Source organism: Drosophila obscura, unplaced genomic scaffold (genome assembly GCF_018151105.1).
Source record: "Drosophila obscura isolate BZ-5 IFL unplaced genomic scaffold, ASM1815110v1 contig_200, whole genome shotgun sequence".
NCBI lineage: Eukaryota > Metazoa > Arthropoda > Insecta > Diptera > Drosophilidae > Drosophila > Drosophila obscura.
In genome coordinates this window covers 17,908-34,604 of record NW_024542791.1, presented here as the reverse complement: position 1 = coordinate 34,604, position 16,697 = coordinate 17,908, and the positions used below count along the sequence as shown (strand labels likewise).

Genomic DNA, 16,697 nt, shown 5'->3' with positions numbered 1-16,697 from the left:
AAGTCAGCGAACTGGAGGGACCGGACGACGAGCAGGTAAAAATATACTTGGCTACTGAGCCTCATGTTCCTGCCCCAGCACCACCGGGCTTCGTTCTCATTCAGTCGTTGCTGCTGAAGTGCAAGATTTGCGGGCACAAGCGATTGGGAAAGTTGAAACTAATTTTGGAGCACTTTCAGAAGTGCCTTGCAAAAGTAGACATTCCGCAAGAGTTTGTGTGCAAACAATGCGGGTATATAGCATCGCATAAGGGATACCTTCAAAAACATTTTAAAAAATATTGCCCAAAAAAGTGCAGGAACAACCAACCGCTCGTTAGAAATTTATCACCAGAAACCACCCAACCGAGGCCCCAACATTTCCTCAACTTTCCGTTCGAATCGTCTTTACTGCCGCTGGATCTTTACATGTTTCCGTAGTGTAGCGGTTATCATGCATTGACCATGTTGCTGACAAGAGCTCGTGGAGAACAACATCAGTCCACAGAACTCCGAAGCACCAGGCCGAAATTCAACTGCCTATTTCGGAAGTCAGCGAACTGGAGGGACCGGACGACGAGCAGGTAAAAATATACTTGGCTACTGAGCCTCATGTTCCTGCCGGCTTTACAGCACCACCGGGCTTCGTTCTCATTCAGTCGTTGCTGCTGAAGTGCAAGATTTGCGGGCACAAGCGATTGGGAAAGTTGAAACTAATTTTGGAGCACTTTCAGAAGTGCCTTGCAAAAGTAGACATTCCGCAAGAGTTTGTGTGCAAACAATGCGGGTATATAGCATCGCATAAGGGATACCTTCAAAAACATTTTAAAAAATATTGCCCAAAAAAGTGCAGGAACAACCAACCGCTCGTTAGAAATTTATCACCAGAAACCACCCAACCGAGGCCCCAACATTTCCTCAACTTTCCGTTCGAATCGTCTTTACTGCCGCTAGATCTTTATATGTTTCCGTAGTGTAGCGGTTATCATGCATTGACCATGTTGCTGACAAGAGCTCGTGGAGAACAACATCAGTCCACAGAACTCCGAAGCACCAGGCCGAAATTCAACTGCCTATTTCGGAAGTCAGCGAACTGGAGGGACCGGACGACGAGCAGGTAAAAATATACTTGGCTACTGAGCCTCATGTTCCTGCCGGCTTTACAGCACCACCGGGCTTCGTTCTCATTCAGTCGTTGCTGCTGAAGTGCAAGATTTGCGGGCACAAGCGATTGGGAAAGTTGAAACTAATTTTGGAGCACTTTCAGAAGTGCCTTGCAAAAGTAGACATTCCGCAAGAGTTTGTGTGCAAACAATGCGGGTATATAGCATCGCATAAGGGATACCTTCAAAAACATTTTAAAAAATATTGCCCAAAAAAGTGCAGGAACAACCAACCGCTCGTTAGAAATTTATCACCAGAAACCACCCAACCGAGGCCCCAACATTTCCTCAACTTTCCGTTCGAATCGTCTTTACTGCCGCTGGATCTTTACATGTTTCCGTAGTGTAGCGGTTATCATGCATTGACCATGTTGCTGACAAGAGCTCGTGGAGAACAACATCAGTCCACAGAACTCCGAAGCACCAGGCCGAAATTCAACTGCCTATTTCGGAAGTCAGCGAACTGGAGGGACCGGACGACGAGCAGGTAAAAATATACTTGGCTACTGAGCCTCATGTTCCTGCCGGCTTTACAGCACCACCGGGCTTCGTTCTCATTCAGTCGTTGCTGCTGAAGTGCAAGATTTGCGGGCACAAGCGATTGGGAAAGTTGAAACTAATTTTGGAGCACTTTCAGAAGTGCCTTGCAAAAGTAGACATTCCGCAAGAGTTTGTGTGCAAACAATGCGGGTATATAGCATCGCATAAGGGATACCTTCAAAAACATTTTAAAAAATATTGCCCAAAAAAGTGCAGGAACAACCAACCGCTCGTTAGAAATTTATCACCAGAAACCACCCAACCGAGGCCCCAACATTTCCTCAACTTTCCGTTCGAATCGTCTTTACTGCCGCTGGATCTTTACATGTTTCCGTAGTGTAGCGGTTATCATGCATTGACCATGTTGCTGACAAGAGCTCGTGGAGAACAACATCAGTCCACAGAACTCCGAAGCACCAGGCCGAAATTCAACTGCCTATTTCGGAAGTCAGCGAACTGGAGGGACCGGACGACGAGCAGGTAAAAATATACTTGGCTACTGAGCCTCATGTTCCTGCCGGCTTTACAGCACCACCGGGCTTCGTTCTCATTCAGTCGTTGCTGCTGAAGTGCAAGATTTGCGGGCACAAGCGATTGGGAAAGTTGAAACTAATTTTGGAGCACTTTCAGAAGTGCCTTGCAAAGGTAGACATTCCGCAAGAGTTTGTGTGCAAACAATGCGGGTATATAGCATCGCATAAGGGATACCTTCAAAAACATTTTAAAAAATATTGCCCAAAAAAGTGCAGGAACAACCAACCGCTCGTTAGAAATTTATCACCAGAAACCACCCAACCGAGGCCCCAACATTTCCTCAACTTTCCGTTCGAATCGTCTTTACTGCCGCTGGATCTTTACATGTTTCCGTAGTGTAGCGGTTATCATGCATTGACCATGTTGCTGACAAGAGCTCGTGGAGAACAACATCAGTCCACAGAACTCCGAAGCACCAGGCCGAAATTCAACTGCCTATTTCGGAAGTCAGCGAACTGGAGGGACCGGACGACGAGCAGGTAAAAATATACTTGGCTACTGAGCCTCATGTTCCTGCCGGCTTTACAGCACCACCGGGCTTCGTTCTCATTCAGTCGTTGCTGCTGAAGTGCAAGATTTGCGGGCACAAGCGATTGGGAAAGTTGAAACTAATTTTGGAGCACTTTCAGAAGTGCCTTGCAAAAGTAGACATTCCGCAAGAGTTTGTGTGCAAACAATGCGGGTATATAGCATCGCATAAGGGATACCTTCAAAAACATTTTAAAAAATATTGCCCAAAAAAGTGCAGGAACAACCAACCGCTCGTTAGAAATTTATCACCAGAAACCACCCAACCGAGGCCCCAACATTTCCTCAACTTTCCGTTCGAATCGTCTTTACTGCCGCTGGATCTTTACATGTTTCCGTAGTGTAGCGGTTATCATGCATTGACCATGTTGCTGACAAGAGCTCGTGGAGAACAACATCAGTCCACAGAACTCCGAAGCACCAGGCCGAAATTCAACTGCCTATTTCGGAAGTCAGCGAACTGGAGGGACCGGACGACGAGCAGGTAAAAATATACTTGGCTACTGAGCCTCATGTTCCTGCCGGCTTTACAGCACCACCGGGCTTCGTTCTCATTCAGTCGTTGCTGCTGAAGTGCAAGATTTGCGGGCACAAGCGATTGGGAAAGTTGAAACTAATTTTGGAGCACTTTCAGAAGTGCCTTGCAAAAGTAGACATTCCGCAAGAGTTTGTGTGCAAACAATGCGGGTATATAGCATCGCATAAGGGATACCTTCAAAAACATTTTAAAAAATATTGCCCAAAAAAGTGCAGGAACAACCAACCGCTCGTTAGAAATTTATCACCAGAAACCACCCAACCGAGGCCCCAACATTTCCTCAACTTTCCGTTCGAATCGTCTTTACTGCCGCTGGATCTTTACATGTTTCCGTAGTGTAGCGGTTATCATGCATTGACCATGTTGCTGACAAGAGCTCGTGGAGAACAACATCAGTCCACAGAACTCCGAAGCACCAGGCCGAAATTCAACTGCCTATTTCGGAAGTCAGCGAACTGGAGGGACCGGACGACGAGCAGGTAAAAATATACTTGGCTACTGAGCCTCATGTTCCTGCCGGCTTTACAGCACCACCGGGCTTCGTTCTCATTCAGTCGTTGCTGCTGAAGTGCAAGATTTGCGGGCACAAGCGATTGGGAAAGTTGAAACTAATTTTGGAGCACTTTCAGAAGTGCCTTGCAAAAGTAGACATTCCGCAAGAGTTTGTGTGCAAACAATGCGGGTATATAGCATCGCATAAGGGATACCTTCAAAAACATTTTAAAAAATATTGCCCAAAAAAGTGCAGGAACAACCAACCGCTCGTTAGAAATTTATCACCAGAAACCACCCAACCGAGGCCCCAACATTTCCTCAACTTTCCGTTCGAATCGTCTTTACTGCCGCTGGATCTTTACATGTTTCCGTAGTGTAGCGGTTATCATGCATTGACCATGTTGCTGACAAGAGCTCGTGGAGAACAACATCAGTCCACAGAACTCCGAAGCACCAGGCCGAAATTCAACTGCCTATTTCGGAAGTCAGCGAACTGGAGGGACCGGACGACGAGCAGGTAAAAATATACTTGGCTACTGAGCCTCATGTTCCTGCCGGCTTTACAGCACCACCGGGCTTCGTTCTCATTCAGTCGTTGCTGCTGAAGTGCAAGATTTGCGGGCACAAGCGATTGGGAAAGTTGAAACTAATTTTGGAGCACTTTCAGAAGTGCCTTGCAAAAGTAGACATTCCGCAAGAGTTTGTGTGCAAACAATGCGGGTATATAGCATCGCATAAGGGATACCTTCAAAAACATTTTAAAAAATATTGCCCAAAAAAGTGCAGGAACAACCAACCGCTCGTTAGAAATTTATCACCAGAAACCACCCAACCGAGGCCCCAACATTTCCTCAACTTTCCGTTCGAATCGTCTTTACTGCCGCTGGATCTTTACATGTTTCCGTAGTGTAGCGGTTATCATGCATTGACCATGTTGCTGACAAGAGCTCGTGGAGAACAACATCAGTCCACAGAACTCCGAAGCACCAGGCCGAAATTCAACTGCCTATTTCGGAAGTCAGCGAACTGGAGGGACCGGACGACGAGCAGGTAAAAATATACTTGGCTACTGAGCCTCATGTTCCTGCCGGCTTTACAGCACCACCGGGCTTCGTTCTCATTCAGTCGTTGCTGCTGAAGTGCAAGATTTGCGGGCACAAGCGATTGGGAAAGTTGAAACTAATTTTGGAGCACTTTCAGAAGTGCCTTGCAAAAGTAGACATTCCGCAAGAGTTTGTGTGCAAACAATGCGGGTATATAGCATCGCATAAGGGATACCTTCAAAAACATTTTAAAAAATATTGCCCAAAAAAGTGCAGGAACAACCAACCGCTCGTTAGAAATTTATCACCAGAAACCACCCAACCGAGGCCCCAACATTTCCTCAACTTTCCGTTCGAATCGTCTTTACTGCCGCTGGATCTTTACATGTTTCCGTAGTGTAGCGGTTATCATGCATTGACCATGTTGCTGACAAGAGCTCGTGGAGAACAACATCAGTCCACAGAACTCCGAAGCACCAGGCCGAAATTCAACTGCCTATTTCGGAAGTCAGCGAACTGGAGGGACCGGACGACGAGCAGGTAAAAATATACTTGGCTACTGAGCCTCATGTTCCTGCCGGCTTTACAGCACCACCGGGCTTCGTTCTCATTCAGTCGTTGCTGCTGAAGTGCAAGATTTGCGGGCACAAGCGATTGGGAAAGTTGAAACTAATTTTGGAGCACTTTCAGAAGTGCCTTGCAAAAGTAGACATTCCGCAAGAGTTTGTGTGCAAACAATGCGGGTATATAGCATCGCATAAGGGATACCTTCAAAAACATTTTAAAAAATATTGCCCAAAAAAGTGCAGGAACAACCAACCGCTCGTTAGAAATTTATCACCAGAAACCACCCAACCGAGGCCCCAACATTTCCTCAACTTTCCGTTCGAATCGTCTTTACTGCCGCTGGATCTTTACATGTTTCCGTAGTGCAGCGGTTATCATGCATTGACCATGTTGCTGACAAGAGCTCGTGGAGAACAACATCAGTCCACAGAACTCCGAAGCACCAGGCCGAAATTCAACTGCCTATTTCGGAAGTCAGCGAACTGGAGGGACCGGACGACGAGCAGGTAAAAATATACTTGGCTACTGAGCCTCATGTTCCTGCCGGCTTTACAGCACCACCGGGCTTCGTTCTCATTCAGTCGTTGCTGCTGAAGTGCAAGATTTGCGGGCACAAGCGATTGGGAAAGTTGAAACTAATTTTGGAGCACTTTCAGAAGTGCCTTGCAAAGTAGACATTCCGCAAGAGTTTGTGTGCAAACAATGCGGGTATATAGCATCGCATAAGGGATACCTTCAAAAACATTTTAAAAAATATTGCCCAAAAAAGTGCAGGAACAACCAACCGCTCGTTAGAAATTTATCACCAGAAACCACCCAACCGAGGCCCCAACATTTCCTCAACTTTCCGTTCGAATCGTCTTTACTGCCGCTGGATCTTTACATGTTTCCGTAGTGCAGCGGTTATCATGCATTGACCATGTTGCTGACAAGAGCTCGTGGAGAACAACATCAGTCCACAGAACTCCGAAGCACCAGGCCGAAATTCAACTGCCTATTTCGGAAGTCAGCGAACTGGAGGGACCGGACGACGAGCAGGTAAAAATATACTTGGCTACTGAGCCTCATGTTCCTGCCGGCTTTACAGCACCACCGGGCTTCGTTCTCATTCAGTCGTTGCTGCTGAAGTGCAAGATTTGCGGGCACAAGCGATTGGGAAAGTTGAAACTAATTTTGGAGCACTTTCAGAAGTGCCTTGCAAAAGTAGACATTCCGCAAGAGTTTGTGTGCAAACAATGCGGGTATATAGCATCGCATAAGGGATACCTTCAAAAACATTTTAAAAAATATTGCCCAAAAAAGTGCAGGAACAACCAACCGCTCGTTAGAAATTTATCACCAGAAACCACCCAACCGAGGCCCCAACATTTCCTCAACTTTCCGTTCGAATCGTCTTTACTGCCGCTGGATCTTTACATGTTTCCGTAGTGTAGCGGTTATCATGCATTGACCATGTTGCTGACAAGAGCTCGTGGAGAACAACATCAGTCCACAGAACTCCGAAGCACCAGGCCGAAATTCAACTGCCTATTTCGGAAGTCAGCGAACTGGAGGGACCGGACGACGAGCAGGTAAAAATATACTTGGCTACTGAGCCTCATGTTCCTGCCGGCTTTACAGCACCACCGGGCTTCGTTCTCATTCAGTCGTTGCTGCTGAAGTGCAAGATTTGCGGGCACAAGCGATTGGGAAAGTTGAAACTAATTTTGGAGCACTTTCAGAAGTGCCTTGCAAAAGTAGACATTCCGCAAGAGTTTGTGTGCAAACAATGCGGGTATATAGCATCGCATAAGGGATACCTTCAAAAACATTTTAAAAAATATTGCCCAAAAAAGTGCAGGAACAACCAACCGCTCGTTAGAAATTTATCACCAGAAACCACCCAACCGAGGCCCCAACATTTCCTCAACTTTCCGTTCGAATCGTCTTTACTGCCGCTGGATCTTTACATGTTTCCGTAGTGTAGCGGTTATCATGCATTGACCATGTTGCTGACAAGAGCTCGTGGAGAACAACATCAGTCCACAGAACTCCGAAGCACCAGGCCGAAATTCAACTGCCTATTTCGGAAGTCAGCGAACTGGAGGGACCGGACGACGAGCAGGTAAAAATATACTTGGCTACTGAGCCTCATGTTCCTGCCGGCTTTACAGCACCACCGGGCTTCGTTCTCATTCAGTCGTTGCTGCTGAAGTGCAAGATTTGCGGGCACAAGCGATTGGGAAAGTTGAAACTAATTTTGGAGCACTTTCAGAAGTGCCTTGCAAAAGTAGACATTCCGCAAGAGTTTGTGTGCAAACAATGCGGGTATATAGCATCGCATAAGGGATACCTTCAAAAACATTTTAAAAAATATTGCCCAAAAAAGTGCAGGAACAACCAACCGCTCGTTAGAAATTTATCACCAGAAACCACCCAACCGAGGCCCCAACATTTCCTCAACTTTCCGTTCGAATCGTCTTTACTGCCGCTGGATCTTTACATGTTTCCGTAGTGCAGCGGTTATCATGCATTGACCATGTTGCTGACAAGAGCTCGTGGAGAACAACATCAGTCCACAGAACTCCGAAGCACCAGGCCGAAATTCAACTGCCTATTTCGGAAGTCAGCGAACTGGAGGGACCGGACGACGAGCAGGTAAAAATATACTTGGCTACTGAGCCTCATGTTCCTGCCGGCTTTACAGCACCACCGGGCTTCGTTCTCATTCAGTCGTTGCTGCTGAAGTGCAAGATTTGCGGGCACAAGCGATTGGGAAAGTTGAAACTAATTTTGGAGCACTTTCAGAAGTGCCTTGCAAAAGTAGACATTCCGCAAGAGTTTGTGTGCAAACAATGCGGGTATATAGCATCGCATAAGGGATACCTTCAAAAACATTTTAAAAAATATTGCCCAAAAAAGTGCAGGAACAACCAACCGCTCGTTAGAAATTTATCACCAGAAACCACCCAACCGAGGCCCCAACATTTCCTCAACTTTCCGTTCGAATCGTCTTTACTGCCGCTAGATCTTTATATGTTTCCGTAGTGTAGCGGTTATCACGTGCTTCACACGCACAAGGTCCCCGGTTCGAACCCGGGCGGGAACAGATATTTTTTTTCGTTTGACGTTTCCCCGAAACGTCGAAGTTTGCCCCGGGCGCCACAGTTTAAGGGCTCCGGATTGGGGCGCGCGGGGTACTGGTATTTCAATTTGCTTTTAGGCTATCCTTCGCCTCTGAACAGCTACTTGGCTTTGTCAATGCAAAGACAATATAAGAATAAGATATATAACGCCATACGAAATTTTTGCACACGAAGCTTGCAGGCTGGCTTTAGAGCTGGCTCGCACAATTCCTCGGCTTTCGCAGCGGCAGAGAAATAAGGTAACGTATTTGACTTCGTGTCTGTTGTCTTCGCACACAAACGCACCAAAAAAATGTGTGAGTCTGTGTGCCGACCCCTGCATAGGGCACACGAATGCTTCTCTGCATTCGGAATCAATTCCGGTGGCTCGAGCTCGCGTAGCTCGCTCACGTGCGTACCAACAGCTGGTGGACGCTGTTGAACGTGGAGCACCAGAAAATGAGCTCGCAGCCCTTTTAGTCGTTCGCGACGAAGCGAGCCTCAACCTGTCAATTCTGTTGGATCAGGAGGAGGCACGCCGTTCGAGCAAAGACAATATAAGTATAAGATGCGGAACGCTCATACATTTCAATTTCCATATGCAAGCCAATTTTTCGGCCAGCGACGAAATTCGCGCCATCTCGCTCGCACAAATTTGAGAGCGTACGAATCTAAAAATAGAATCCACTTGCATGTGTGAGTACACACAGAACCAGCAGCTGCGTATGTGTGCGTACTTGTGCGAAGCGGACGATTTTCGAGTCGAAAACCTTTTTATGAGTTGAGAAACGAAATTATTTACTGTCGTTATATACGTTGCACGCTGAATACACTAATGACAATTATTCCAATGTGAAGTCATGTATTAAATATATTATGTACTTTTATAAAAGTATATCCGATAATTATTATCGAATATACCATGTTAAAAGAAATTATCATTGGAGGGATATACAATAAAAGTTTATTAATATTGGGGTGGTAAGCGTCTTGCAAAATTAACTTACACTTATAAAGTGAAGGGTATATTTCGACAGCGCTGTAAAAAACGTATGCATGTGCACACATACAGTGTGATTTTTGACACTCATAACATACACACATATGCATACTTTTTGCCCATTCTTCTTTGCTCTATGATCCTCTCCTTCTCTTTTGTAACAACAGAATTAAAAGTTAAGCGGCACGCGTCCGGCACGCGTCATTTCATTATGTATGCAGATTTATTTTAATGTATTTCAATGATATATTTGTTTAATTAATACTTTTGATTTGGCTTCACTTTTCAGGGAACAGGCACTGAAACTTCAGCATCAAAAAGAGATGCAAATACTGGAGAGAAGGCTCCAAGAGAAGCATCGTGAGGAGATGAAGGAGCTCAAGCTGAAACAGGACAAGGAAATGGCAGAGAAGAAAAAAAACTTGCAGGAGCAGCAAGCGAATCAACTCAAAGGAATTCAAAGCATCCGGAGCATGCAGGAGCAGTTGGCCATACTGTCAACACAGCTCTATAAGCCCCTGTTGCCTTTGTTGGAGGAGGAGGTCGAATCGGCTGCAGTAGAGGAGGAGTTCGAGGAGGATTCGCCGATCGTCGAGCAGTTCGAGATCGAATCGGCTGCAGTAGAGGCTCCTTTGGAGTCGCCTGCAGTCGAGGAGGAGTTCGAGGAGGATTCGCCGATCGTCGAGGAGTTCGAGATCGAATCGGCTGCAGTAGAGGCTCCTTTGGAGTCGCCTGCAGTCGAGGAGTCTTCTGCTAGCCCTGGAATACGGGATATTATAGCCTGGCAGAGTGAGCCCAATCCACACATTCCAAATGAGCCAACATTCCAACTCTCCGGAACCGGACGAATCGCGCTGGCAGCGTTAATCAAGGATTATTTTCATAAACACATACTCGACATCGACCCCCATTGCACTCGCCTGGCAGAGGAGATCTCAGATTTTTTTAAGGCCGAAGACAAAAATTACTGGGACAATTCGCTTCGGTTCGGAGCGTTCGGCAAAAATGGCGGAGTCGAAATGGAGTCTGATTATAAAATAACCAAGAAACTCTACCACTGCTCTTTTGATCGTTTGTGCGGATATAAAACAGAATATAAACATCATTTGACGACACACCTAAAAGCGCACAGGGGTGTAAAAAATTTTGCCTGCGAGTAAGTATATGAAATGCCCTGCTGCATTTGTACAACGTTGCAACCTGAAGAGGCACATCATACAAAAGCATACAAGCGACTACAATTTTTCTTGCAATCAATGCCAAATTAAGGTGAAAACAGCAGAGTCACTAAAGAGGCATGAAATCGCTGTTCATGGGCATGGGCACGTAAAAACATGCGAAGTATGCAACAAGCACTTCATAGTTTGTGCATAGCCCGCTCTGCCGCTACGTCAGCAGAGCAGAATTTTCTCTGCCGCTACGTCATCAGGCAGAATAACGAGCGCTGGAAGAGTAAGTATGGATAAAACAGCTGGTGGACGCTGTTGAACGTGGAGCACCGGAAAAAGAGCTCGCAGCTCTTTTAGTCGTTCGCGACGAAGCGAGCCTCCACCTGTCCATTGTGATGGATCAGGAGGCACGCCGTTCGAGTGTGCCTAGCACTAGAGGAAGTTCGGCTCCTCAGAACTCTTCCCTTCGCTACTGTAATCAGAATAGCACAAATGCCTCAACACAGAATAGCACAAGTGCCTCAACACAGAATAGCACCAGTGCCTCAGCTCAGACGAGCAGCACTGTCTCAGCTCAGACTACCAACAGAAATGCGCTGGTCAAATTCCCAGCGACGATATTCCCAGCACCAGCACTGGAATACGTTCTGGGCTTGCACGGGGAGTGGGTGAGGACGTTGAGTTTTTAGCTCCATGTTCTAACTCCACTCTGCTCCCTGTTCAGTTTAAGCCGGGTGCAGTGAAAGCTCCCCGGGTTAAAAACGCATTGGCAGGCCCAATGAAAGGGAAGCACGAAATTAATTTCTCATTCTCAGTGAACTCCAGTTCACTTCCGGGGCTTCCCCCATTAACGTGGAAGCATTTGCGACCTAAAAGGTCCGAGCAAATGAAATACCCACCAATGTGCTTTTTCGACCACAATAGTCCACCCCTGCAGCCCGATAATCGATTGCCGGGGGAATGCGTCTCTTTTATAGACGGCATCCCCTGGTGGAGAGTGCCCAGAGGCTGTTGGGCACCTCCGGGATTTAAAATGGCGCAGAACTTAAGGCATGGCTGCATTATTTGTGGAGTAAGCCATAAGATATCTACGGAAAGGCGGAAAGAGCACTTCAAAATGTGCATTGCCAGCCCTAAAAAATACATTTGCCTGGAATGTGGCTTTTGTGCAAAATATAAAAAAGCACACGTGCAATAAGGAATTGCAGCATCAAAAGAAAATGCAGTTTTTGGAAGGCAATCCGATGGGACTAATTGAAATAGTCCCACATCAATTATGCACTAAAAGAGCAAGTGAACCACAAAACACAAATAAACAAACGGAAAGCGAAAATGAACCACCACCGGAGAGTGAAGAAGTAACAGAGTCTCCCGAAACTTCTCAAGCACCTGACAAAGAAGAATAACGCCACACGAAGTCTTTGCGCTGTACGTGTGCCGACTGCGCTGCCCGAAATTTTTTCCTATGCACAGTGCATACGACTCTGCCGGCCTCTGCTCTAGAGCCAGCCGCTCTCTTGTATGCGTACAGCATACGAAGTTGGTTCTTTGACGCTGCGACAGCCGAGCCGAGTCGTCGCGACGACTGTAATTGTGCACATGCATACGTTTTTTACAGCGCTGTCGAAATATACACTTCACTTTATAAGTTTAAGTTAATTTTGCAAGACGTCCACAACCCCAATATTAAAATGATAATTTCTTTTGACATGGTATATTCGATAATAATGAGCGGATATACATATATAAAAATACATATGTAATATATTTAATACATGACTTCACATTGGAATAATTGTCATTAGTGTATTCAGCGTGCAACGTATATAACGACAGTAAATAAATTCGTTTCTCAACTCATAAAAAGGTTTTCGACTCGAAAATCGTCCGCTTTGCACAAGTACGCACACATACGCAGCTGCTGGTTCTGTGTGTACTCACACATGCAAGTGGATTCTATTTTTAGATTCGTACGCTATCAAATTTGTGCGAGTTAAAATTTCGTCGCTTGCTGAAAAATTGGCTTGCATATGGCAATTGAAATGTATGAGCGTTACGCATCTTATACTTATATTGTCTTTGGTCAATGCTTTGACCAGCGCCCAGTCGGCGTGTTTTAAAAGCCAGAATGTAACAAAAAAAAAAATCATATGCGCTGAGGCTCGATACATTTCTCGAGCATCAATATGCTGAATCGTGCACAAGCAATGTAGTTGTTTATATACTTAACCATTCAGCACATACAATGCCGGCTCAGGCTAAACGGTTTCAACAGATGTGCTTAAAAAACAGGAGGACGATTTGGCCAGAAAATATAATGGAGACCTAATTTAAGATGACTTTGCCATTGAAGTCTTAGGCGCAACAAAATTTGTCCCTTCATTAAATTCAAATTTTGCCAACCTGGACTATCTTGAGGTTCTCCAGCTGCTTCAAAATTTTAAATTCGACAGCAAAATTTAAAAACTTGGAGATGGCCTATCGTGCTATCGTGCGAAGTTTTACAGCTTCGCCTCGGGCGCAAATTTTTCTTAGCACCTTAAAGTCTTCGCTTCTCTATAAAATTTGTTCAAAAAAGGTAGTTGCATCTGTTTCCGCCCGGGATCGAACCGGGGGCCTTCTGCGTGTTAGGCAGATGTGATAACCGCTACACCACGGAAACAGGTGAAAGTCGTGGCGCTCAACGGTTGCCAGAAAATTGCATACCAAAAAGCGCTGAAAGTTGTGCGGCGATAGAGGGCTCTTGTGTCTTGAGGGCGAGCTTTTGTGCTTTTTTTCAAAGATGTCGGCGCGGCGCAGGGGCGACCGGTAACAGTATCTGTTGGCTAGACACTCCATTTAAAGACGACTTGCTACGAGAGAAAAACGCAGAAGAGCTTGGGTTGAAGCTATGCTTCATGTATATGCGTCTATTGGAATCACGGTAAGTGTTTTACGTCCCATTAAAAATTTATTGGTTTTATAAAGGTGTTATTTCTTTTCAGAGGTCTTTGAGTGGCAGGTTGATCGGCACTGCGGTGTTTACGGTTTTGTTAGTTTAGAGCTTAGTAACCTAAGCAACGGGCGACGGGTGCCATTGTCGTTGGAGAATATCCACATTCGTGGCCTGTATCCCTTTGTGAAATCTTCCGTTAGCCTATCGGAGCTTTTTTGGCATTTTGGGTCAGTGAAGTACCCGACAAACCGAAGAAATCCGATGAGTCGGCTCTAAACTCCAACTCGCAGGCCATCGATCTGTGCTCGGACATGGCGGCCTACTACAACAATCGCGCCGCGTGCCACTGGAAGATGCTGGACTACAACAGTGCCCTGTCGGATGCCCGTCACGCCCTTTGCATTGATCCTGGCTGCGAGACCGCCCACGTCCAGGTGGCCAAGTGCTGTCGGGTACTGGGCGACATCTTGGGCATGCAGATGGCCGTGAAGAAGGTGCTGGCGCGGAATCGTGAGAGCACAGTGGTCGACGAAGAGCAGAAGGCGTTGCGGGAGATCCGCCGATTGGCACCCTTTATTAAGGCGAGCTACGATCGCAAGTTCTTTGACAGTGCGGCGGTCTACCTGGACTACGTGTTGAGCATGGCCCCCGCTTCAGTGTGGTATCGTGTCCTGAAAGCCGAATGTCTGGCCCATCTGAATCTGTATCCGGAGGCCCTGGAGATTGTCGTGGAGGTGATGCAGCAGGACCCCACCTCAGCGGAATTAAAGCTAAGATGTCTCCAAAATTTCTAGTGCTACTCTTTATGTTATTATTATTATTCTAACACTGATTTTGGACCTGTACGCTAGTTTTTATTTATTTGTATTATTTGTATTATCGTAAAACAAAAACTCCGGTATCCGGAGGCCCTGGAGATTGTCGTGGAGGTGATGCAGCAGGACCCCACCTCAGCGGAATTAAAGCTAAGATGTACCCCAAAACTTCTAGTGCTACTCTTTGTTATGTTATTATTATTATTCTAACACTGATTTTGGACCTGTACGGTAGTTTTTATTTATTTGTATTATTTGTATTATCGTAAAACAAAATTTCAATCGTTTACAAAATTGTATTATTATTATATATCCCATTTGTTATATTATATTGTATTTTATTTATTTATCAGTTATTGTATAAACTAAAATACTTTAATCATGATCCATAATGTCAGAAGTCCGTCGAGTGATTAAATTGAGTGGAATAAATGCTCTTCATATAATTAAACTAGGTAAAATAAATGCACTACAAGTGACTAAATTGAATTTTCAACCGAAATTAATAAGCAGTTGAAGTGGCACCTCTTCATGCGGTATATTACGCCGCTACAGCATAATGCATAACTACAATGCAGAAAACTACGAAACGGCTCTAAACCAGGGGTCGGCACACAGACTCACATATTTTTTTTGTGCGTTTGTGTGCGAAAACAACAGACACGAAGTCAAATACGTTACTTATTTCTCTGCCGCTGCGAAAGCCGAAGAATTGTGCTTAGGGCACACGAATGCTTCTCTGCTGCTGAGGCAAGCGAGCAGAATATGAAGCCGTTTGTGCATAGCCCGAAGCATTTTTCTCTGCCGCGACGTCAGCAGAGCAGAATTTTCTCTGCCGCTACGTCATCAGGCAGAATAACGAAACCACACGAAGTATTTACGCTGTACGTGTGCCGACTGCGCTGCCAGAAATTTTTTCCTATGCACAGTGCATACGACGCTGCCGGCCTCTGCTCTAAACTCCTACTTGCAGGCCATCGATCTGTGCCCGGACACGGCGGCCTACTACAACACCGGACGTGTCGCAACTGAGTTTTCTGTCCCAGCACCACCAGGTCTTCGGCTGTGGTGCTGAGACGTTCGGGTCGTGGGCCTGAGACGTTCGGCATTTTTTGACATGTTCGATTCATGACGAGATGACGTTCTGAGTTTGTTTTGAAAAGCTGATGTTGCGACGGGCGCGCGGGGTATTTCTTACATTCTCTTTTAGGCTAGCCTTTGCCTCTGCTTTCGGCCTCGTCCCGCGTCGAGTCCAGCGACAGAATACACCAATAAAATATGAAGTCTGACGACGGGAATTGGTCCATGGCCGGATTAGCAGTTGCCTAGGGACCCCCCTAGGGCTAAAAGAAAAATTTGTTTAAAAAACAAAACTCCAAATAATGGAAAAAAAATATAATAGCCACTGATAAACATACAAATTAATCAAACATACATAAAATTGATAAGTTTTTATTTCAAATGAAAAAAGAAGGGAACTGGCGAGAAAAAATGCAGGGCCCCAGATTGATGGTTGCCCAGGACCCGGTTAAGGGTTGATCTGGCCCTGAATAGGTCGATTTTGGTTTTAAACTTTAAAATTTAATGTTGTTATTTGTTTGTATTGCTTGTATTTACAGTGGGGACTCAGCCGAAACGAGGTGGAAAAATTAAAAAATATTTTATGAACGCTTTGAATAAAATAAATGTACATATCTAGTAGAATATTTTCCAGAGCTTTAGCAAATCTAATTTTCAAGATAAATTTAGTTTTGGAGATATGAGCAGAGATATGATATGAAATGTACAAAAATGTATTGTATAGTCTTTGTTGTTACTTATGTAAATAAATATTGTGCAAATGCCGTCGGCTTTCGACTTCGTTGCTGCCGTAATATCAACTTTTTCAATAAATTTACATATATTTTTCAGAGACCTGTTTTTACGATCCATATAATTGCATTTAAAGATCTTTTTATATGAATTATGCCCACTCTGCCCATTCCTCATTTATGTTGCGGCAGGTCAGCTCAGGTCGCTACATCAGCCCTCAAAACAAAACGAAAAACCGATATTCAGTTCAAGCGGCAAAAAATATTCGTACATATTTACATATTAAATTTTTTTGGTACATCTGTTATCTACGTCTGCAATGTATATTCTACATCTAACATATAGATTCTACATGTACCATTTAGATTTTAGAGCGCCCCCTTTAGAGGGCGCTCGCGTACATAACGAAGCAGAGTGTGCGAGCCAGAAAGAGAATGAGTCCCGTGTCTCTTGCTGAATGTGGCGGTGGAAGTAAC

General features: G+C 45.2%; 2 non-coding genes across 2 annotated transcripts; one reads left to right on the top strand and one right to left on the bottom strand.

The window, feature by feature from the left end:
* The first annotated feature begins 8,403 nt into the window (after positions 1–8,403).
* On the top strand, positions 8,404–8,474 carry Trnav-cac. Its single transcript has one exon. It is a non-coding gene; the product is annotated as a tRNA-Val (tRNA).
* Positions 8,475–13,248: 4,774 nt separating this feature from the next.
* Positions 13,249–13,321, bottom strand: Trnav-aac. Its single transcript has one exon. It is a non-coding gene; the product is annotated as a tRNA-Val (tRNA).
* Between the last annotated feature and the right edge of the window lie 3,376 nt (positions 13,322–16,697).